General features: G+C 38.3%; 1 long non-coding RNA gene across 1 annotated transcript; it reads right to left on the bottom strand.

The window, feature by feature from the left end:
• Window positions 1-6,305: 6,305 nt before the first annotated feature.
• LOC110675524 lies at window positions 6,306-6,952 on the bottom strand. The gene is made up of 2 exons (XR_002499572.1): window positions 6,824-6,952; window positions 6,306-6,748 (listed from the first exon to the last, which is right to left on the bottom strand). It is a non-coding gene; the product is annotated as an uncharacterized LOC110675524 (long non-coding RNA).
• Window positions 6,953-7,927: the final 975 nt, after the last annotated feature.

Genomic DNA, 7,927 nt, shown 5'->3' with positions numbered 1-7,927 from the left:
TCCAAAAGTTTATTAATTTCACTCAACTTTGGAGTTGCTTGTAAGATGCGCACTAGACTGATGCAAATTTTGAAATTTTTGCTCCCCTATGTTTAAACGGTGCCTTTCTGGGTTCTTATGATCCCCTGAAAATTTCAATGTATTTGCTTTCAATTTGACTGTGCACACGCCATTTGAAGTTTGTATGAAAATTACTATGGAAAGTACAAGCTATTCATTGCGGGTGCAATAATGCTTGCCCCCATAATTCTAAAATTATTATTTGCACAGATTCATACAGCCCAAGTTAGGTACTGAAAAAGTCCAGAACACATGAAACATGTAAAACCTAAGGAAAAAATGTTATTCGATAAAATTCATTTCGAAAACTTTAATGATGATCTTCTATTTATCATTCTGGGAACACTGCTTAAGGAAAATTCTTCCTAGTAGGCTGGCAAGGAAGCTTGTTTTGGAAAATGACAAAATGGAAAACGAAAAGGAAAACAAAATGGAGAACAGTCGAAAGCTTTTGCGATCCCATTATGAAATATTTTTGGTTGGGCCAGCAAAACAAGATTTTTTCCTAACCAAGATCCCAAGCAAGAAAAACGTTCTGCAAGTCTTTTTTTATTTGAACAAAATTGAAGGTTTTTCAATATGGGAAAGCATGCAGAGAGCTGCTGATAAAATAACGTGCCTGGAATTGGAAAACATAAAACGAAAGGATCACATCAAAAAGGAAATAAAAAAATCATATGAAATCTGGCGAGGTGATATATTTGAATACTGAAGTCACAGCTCTATTTTTATAAAATGTGATTTAATATTTAGGTTTGGCTTCAAACAAAAAACGGATATCGAATAGCGATCGTGAAGTTAAGTTCATTCGCTCCGTGGAAAAACCATTCAATTGCATACTTAAGAGCCACAAAGACATGGTATACAGTAGAGTAATTATAATTGAAGCCCGAACGCAATGACAGCGGAACGGAAACGGAAGCGAAACCGGTTCAGCCAGAATGAAACCAGTTCCGTGTCCTTTGCCATTCCTCCTATCACTGCGTTTGGGCTTTGAACAATGTCTAATTTTAACACTGCGATGTAGGTTTCTGCCAACGAAATAAAAACTAACAATGAAATTTCTACGGAATTTGAACGAAATGGTGAGTGCACTCCTTCCCCCAAGAAATATAACATATTTACATCAAATGTTACTGCTGCTCTGGATAGGACCGGAGTTACAGACCGGAACGCTGAAAAAATATTGGAAGCTTTAGTTTTGGATAACCATTTGAACACATCAAAAAATTATAACATCAACTATAGTTCGATCCGTAGGCACCGTATCATGAATCGTGCAAAGCTTTCGGATGAGGTGAATTTATTTTTTTGTGACTAAAGTTAAAATGTTGTTTCTCAATTTAAACCGATTCCTTTAGATTAGAGCCCATTTCGAGCCAAATGTCCCACTCACGGTGCATTGAGATGGAAAATTACTCCCCGACCAACACGGAAAGAAGGTTGACCGTCTTCCAATTCTCGTTACTGGTGAGAACGTATCAAAAATTTTGGCTGTTCCAGCTCTTCCGGCGGAGATAATACGTGGCGGAGATAATACTTAAGCATGTATTTGAAGCAGTTGGAGAAAACACAAAATCCGGCACATTTGATGAATTTAAAGATTTCCAAAAAAAGTTTAACGATGGTTTGATTGATGCTACAAAATATCGATCAGCCGTGAAATATTCTGGCATGCGACGTCTGATTATTCCGTGGAAGGATTCAGTTATTGCGTTTTGTCAACAGCAACTTGAAGACAAGCAACCTCGAGGTGACTACAAAGAACTTTTGGAGCTGGTGATTATGTTCTTGGGGGCAACACCCCCAAAAGGGCCTCGTATTCGGAAAGCCGGCGCAATAAGTCGAGCACGATGGATGGCCCGAGTTATTTACACTTTAAAAATATGGATGCTTGGAGAACAAATGAAAGAAGTCGATGCCAATCTGATGCGGCACTACAAAACGATATGTATTTTTATTGCGCAGTGCTACGTGAAATTCTGGTTTCGCATAACAAGTGCTGCTGCTAATCACGTAGATCATGAGTTTATTAACGCAATTTCTCAATTTCACGACAAAAAATACGCTAAAATTGCCACACGCGCGATGTCTAATCATTTGTGGTACTTCAGTGAAGCAACAATCGCTCTTTCATTTTTTGATAATGAAGTTGACGTGGAGGTAAAGAAGAAAATGATCCAATCTTTGAACAAACCAATCATTCATATTGAAGAGCAGGAAAGCGAATTCAAACCGTCACGAAAGCCAACAAACATATCTACGCACTTATCCTTAAGTGATTTTGTCACGCAAGGAACGTATGATTTTTTCAGAATTTTGAATATTGAGACAGTTTTTCTTTCAAAAGATCCTGCAGACTGGTCTAAAATTGAAGAATACACGATGGCACAGAAGCGAGTTCAAGCCTTACAGGTTGTAAATGACATAGCAGAGAGGGCAGTTAAAATGGCAACTGACTTCAATGGCAAACTGACCAAAGATCCTGAACAAGAACAATTTTTGCTACAAGTTGTGGAGTATCATCGATCACTGAAACACTGAAATTTAATAAATATGAAATGTATAATCCTGATAAAATGTCTTGTTCATTTTTGTTTTATGAAAAAAAAACACCATTAAACATTTTGTACATCCTCGGGTATAGTATAAAAGTATATGATAAAGTTTCAAATTAAACCATCAACTCAAGAGCGGTAGCAACTTCAACAACCACAAAAGTTATAAGTGGATATACAATTTTTACCAAATTCAGTAGGTAGTTGTAAAAAAAAAAATAGTTGGCTAATCGTACTTAAATTGAGCCGATTACTATTAATCAAGTACGGAGCTACTGCGGCTGAATTTTTTCTAGAAGCTCTCGTAATGGTGCCGTTAGTGTCATCTGTGGTTTCCATCGACCACTCATTTAACAATCATTTTGAATTTGCTATGTAGTTTTCTATATTTACTCAGACGCGCGTGCATCGTTTTTCTTCGTGTTTTACGTTTCACACTACCGTCATCTGCAGTTCTTGTTGCATAAAATAGTACGCAAAACTCACCAGATGATGATGGTGTTAACTGTTTGCCTAACTACTTCTGATACATGTTTTGTGTTATATGCACTTGCCCCTCCCCCGAAGAAATACCGTAAGGTGGTTCCGGTGATATGAGGGTCTGAGACCAAGGGTAATGTCTGTGCATTCTGTAGACCACTTGAGCAATTCAACAAGAAGAATTGCTCAAGTACAGTGCATTGGCTAGTTTTAGTGGTCGTCGTTGGTGCGCCATCCCCACACTCCCTGGGATACCTTCTCAGGCGTCTGTTTGCAGATTTCCCTCCTGTAAAAAAAAAACAGGTGATTTGTCCTATAACAAGCGCACAATTCGCGTGTGCACAACCATGCTCACCTTATTCATTTTCCGTTTTGTCATTTTCCAAAACAAACTTTCTTGCAAGCCTACTAGGAAGAATTTTCCTTTAGCAGTGTTCCCAAAATGATAAATAAAAGATCATCATTAAAGTTTCCGAAATGAATTTTATCGAATAACATTTTTTCCTTAGTTTTTACATGTTTCATGTGTTCTGGACTTTTTCAGTACCTAACTTGGGCTGTATGAATCTGTGCAAATAATAATTTTAGAATTATGGGGGCAAGTATTATTGCACCCGCAATGAATAGCTTGTACTTTCCATAGTAATTTTCATACAAACTTCAAATGGCGTGTGCACAGTCAAATTGAAAGCAAATAAATTGAAATTTTCAGGGGATCATAAGAACCCAGAAAGGCACCGTTTAAACATAGGGGAGCAAAAATTTCAAAATTTGCATCAGTCTAATGCGCACGGCAACGCGGATCTACTAATACCCGAGTTTTTTTAACGCAAAACCATAGTTTAGCCCAATAACCCAAATTTGGCTAAATTTCCAAGGTCCCTCCATTAGGTGTTTTGCCTACACTCAGGCAAATGGACTATCGCAATACATAAGAACCCCTTATGAAAATTCGCCACAAGGGGTTGAAATTCATATATTTGCCTTATGAAACCAAAATTTGAAAACAAAAAATTTTTACGCGGCAACCTGGAATTGAATCAAGAACCTTGTGATCTATAGGCCCGTGCGTATACCACGCGCCTATCGACGCCTTGATGTGGAGTGATGCTAGAACGATACATAAAGCGCTCGCATTGCAATAATCGTTTTTTTCCTTTCATAAGGCAAAATTTATGAATTGGGTCCTAAAGGCTGGGCCACAATGGTGTGAGCGGCAACGCGGCGCGGCAGGTTTTGACAGAAAATGTATGGGTTAACTGTCAAATCTTGCCGCGCCGCGTTGCCGCTCACATCATTGTAGCTCAGCCTTAAAGCCCTGTCCCAATTTTAGTGCCGAACGCTTAAGTTTAGGCCGTAAACACTTGCTTACTAAATTTTTTATTGTTTTCCGTTTGTTTAAGTTCACAAAACATTTTTTATGTTTTTTATTAAATTTTGTCACACCCCTTGGCTTAAACTCAAATTTTGGGTGTATTTTGTTTTCCGTGTCCCTTCCGAAATGTCAGATAGGAACAACCCCAGTGAAAAAACTATAACCCCTGTGGTGTTTTTGTCGACTGAGCGAACGTCAAACATGATCTTAAGTGTCAAGGTTCATTTATGGACCCAATATTTATATTAAAGTTTAAACATGATATAGCCGTTATTTGAGCAGGAAAAATCGATAGTCCAGTTCGCTGCGTGTATGAAGCCATAAAAAAATACTTACTTGGGATTTTGACCAAAATTGTAAGGTATAGAATCAATAAAAAACAATACAGTGTTCTGTTACAATATATTATATTGTTTTTGAATTGTATATTCGAACAAGAATAATTTTGCTTTGACATTGAATTACAATACGCTGTATTGTATCCAATACGTTATATTGTACATTAATGGTCCATTCCATTCACTGAATGGTACGTTTTTATCCGGGTGATGCAATCGCCACAAGTGAGCCAACCACCAAATATTAGAATTGAGTACTATTTAACTGTATGATGAAAATATGCCTCGTGTTAACATCTGTTTGTTTGTGGTTGGAAGATTGACTGGGTAATGTTTGACATCAATATAATGTCGTTTTCGTTTTTAGGAACTGGGTCGGTGATCAACACATAAACTAACCAATGTCAAGAAAATAGTAGTTCGATCGAACCTGAATCGGGTTGGGGTTGAAACTGTGATTCAGAACGGGATGCGCCAGTTCCAACCAAAAACGAATTCTACATAAAGAGTTTATTCACATATTTCATAACGTAAAAAATGGCCATTTTCGACACCCACCCCTTTGTAACGCTTTTTGTATGAAAATTCTTCAAATTTTGTATGAGCTGCAACATCTTAAGGACAGCGTTTTGAAATTTGCAGGAGGGGGGGGGGGGTATACGCAACGAGGTTCACCTACCGTTCCATGTGTTGTGGGTGTATTCGTTTGGCTCACAACGCTGCTAGGCATCCCGCTGTTTGAGTGTTGAAATGCATCAGCATTTGCTATCTGGCATGGCCCGTGTTTCGACCTGTGCTGTTTGGGTCGGCCCGCGTGAGAGATGATGCTGTTTGGGACGGCCCGCCCGAGAGATGATTGTTAGGCGAGCTTTGTTTGTAGTTGACAGCCGTACACCCACCCTGGAAATTTGTGAATGGGCCCAAATCAAGGGGTGGATCACTTCTGATGCATCTGATAAATCAGAATAATTTCATGCATTGAAATGCATTTAAATGCACACTCAGTAAATTTTTAATTCATGGCTTGCTTCAGCTAACTGTTGTCCTTTTTGAAGTGTCAAACTCCATCTTACACAAACTCAAGAGGAGCTGCCACCTCACCCAGCAGCAGCCCTCAAGAGGGACTAAAAACGCTGTAGATATCTTGGATTTATGTTTTTGTTTCGGATATTGTCATTTGGGTAATTAATCCAATTAAAAAAATATTCAAATCCCCCCTTTGGCAGTAAGGCGGCTGACAAGATAGACTCCGGCTATGGGGGAGCGCAAAACAGATCACATCGCCAAAGCAGATTGTTGGCGTGCTCAACGGAGAGGCAAACATGTCTACAATAGTAAATAGTTTTCTTGTCGAAACTTCTAATTCCTAGACGGCAGCTGTATAATTGTTAGGAAGGAGTAGATTCAAAAGAAGCTATTATCTGTGGAAACTGTGTTACGGTTTTTTCTTAACAGGGTTGTGGTTTATAGGAGGGTGTTTGCAATGCCGTGAAATAAATTGAATTGACGAAGACTCGAACCTTTTTATTATAATGATTCATTTACTAAACCACACTTAAACAATTAAACACAGTTGTTCCGGAACTCCGAGACCCTTGTTGAGGGTAATTTTTGAATATTTCCATCTAGACTTGGATTGGAAAATTCGATGTGGATTTATACTCGCCACCAGTAAAGCGTACACTGTTGGTTGATCGAGAAGAATGTTACAATTAATCCAGATTTTGAAGCGCACTGTTTTTATGGGAACGTAGGACAATGTAATCCTGATAAGCAATGTTTATCTTCTCCATGTTGTACGCAGGGATCTTCCTTGAATAAATGTATGATGTCCTCAAAAATCAGACGCCCAATAGCTTAAAGACCCCTGAGCACCGTCAGTCAGGCTCCTATTTCAAATTTTATATATTTCCAGTTTGAACCAACTACTTCATAACCTGAAACAAATAAAACATGCGATTATTTGCCTAATATCAGAGAAAGCTTATTTTTGTTGGAAACGGTTTCAAAACTTTTAAAACAAACAATGGCGCGTTGCTATATGGCAACAACAGGTCAGGGCTAAGTTGATGTGAATGTCCAAAAAATGCATTTGATGCAAACTGATGCACATTTAATGTGCATTGAACAAGTGATCCACCCCTTGGCCCAAATAGTTTCAGGTTCAGCGTGTACTGTATTCCTAAGACAAGACGTGTCAGGTCAAGGTACAAGAACGGAACCAATTGCCTGCCAAATAAGACCACTTCTCATGGGTTGTTTTGGCAAAGGCCTACTTCCACCTCGTTGAGTTGAATTGCAACAGGGCACTTTTTGCTAGCCAGGCAGTGTTGCTAGTTCATAAATTAGAGTTTTCACCAAAAGTTTGTACATTTTGCATGAAATTTTTTTGTTTCAAATCTTATAATATTTTATATAAAGTTTACCGCATGTGCTCCTTTAATGCTAAATAAATACAAAATATTTAATTGAGAGCAAAATAGTGGAAATTGTGTAAATTTTCTCTAAAAATAACGTCGGTTTTGAAAAAAAAACCTGATTTTTTAAAACGCTAGCATCTTGTATTGCATTGAATGAATGAAGTGTAAAAGAATCTAAAAGATTATGTACCTTGATATTTGAATTTGTTCCCAAGATTTGCCTAAAATGGATTCTGGTAGCACTGGCATTTGCATCGTCAAGGTTATCGACAATAGAAGTAATAAACCATAGAAGAAGAATGTCGCTGGCGTCGCAGTTGGAACATCTTTTGCTGGTGGAAATAGGTGGGGCTATAAATGTCAACGCGAAAATGTATGCAGTTTGACACTTATATTATGTATCCGGTAGAAATCAAGACCAACATTTATTTATAATTATTGTTTTTTTGGGGCCTGTGCGTCGCAGCTAATATGTGAATAGTGCGCTGTGTTCATAAAAATCGTAAGAATGCAGCGCCACACTAAAAAACTAATTTCAAACTCGCGCGAGTTGAGGCGCGTCGCGAGTCTCACTGGCGCGATCCGGTTTGGTGGCGGTGCGACAATATATCCAACATGTTTCTGAGCGAGAACAAAGGGAACACCAGCGACATTATTCTTCTATGGTTTATTATTTCTATGTTATCGACTAAAAAA

The sequence above is a fragment of the Aedes aegypti genome, chromosome 2, assembly GCF_002204515.2.
Source record: "Aedes aegypti strain LVP_AGWG chromosome 2, AaegL5.0 Primary Assembly, whole genome shotgun sequence".
Taxonomy (NCBI): Eukaryota; Metazoa; Arthropoda; class Insecta; order Diptera; family Culicidae; genus Aedes; species Aedes aegypti.
The sequence above is the reverse complement of the archived record's forward strand: the minus strand, read 5'-3'. Positions and strand labels throughout refer to the sequence as shown.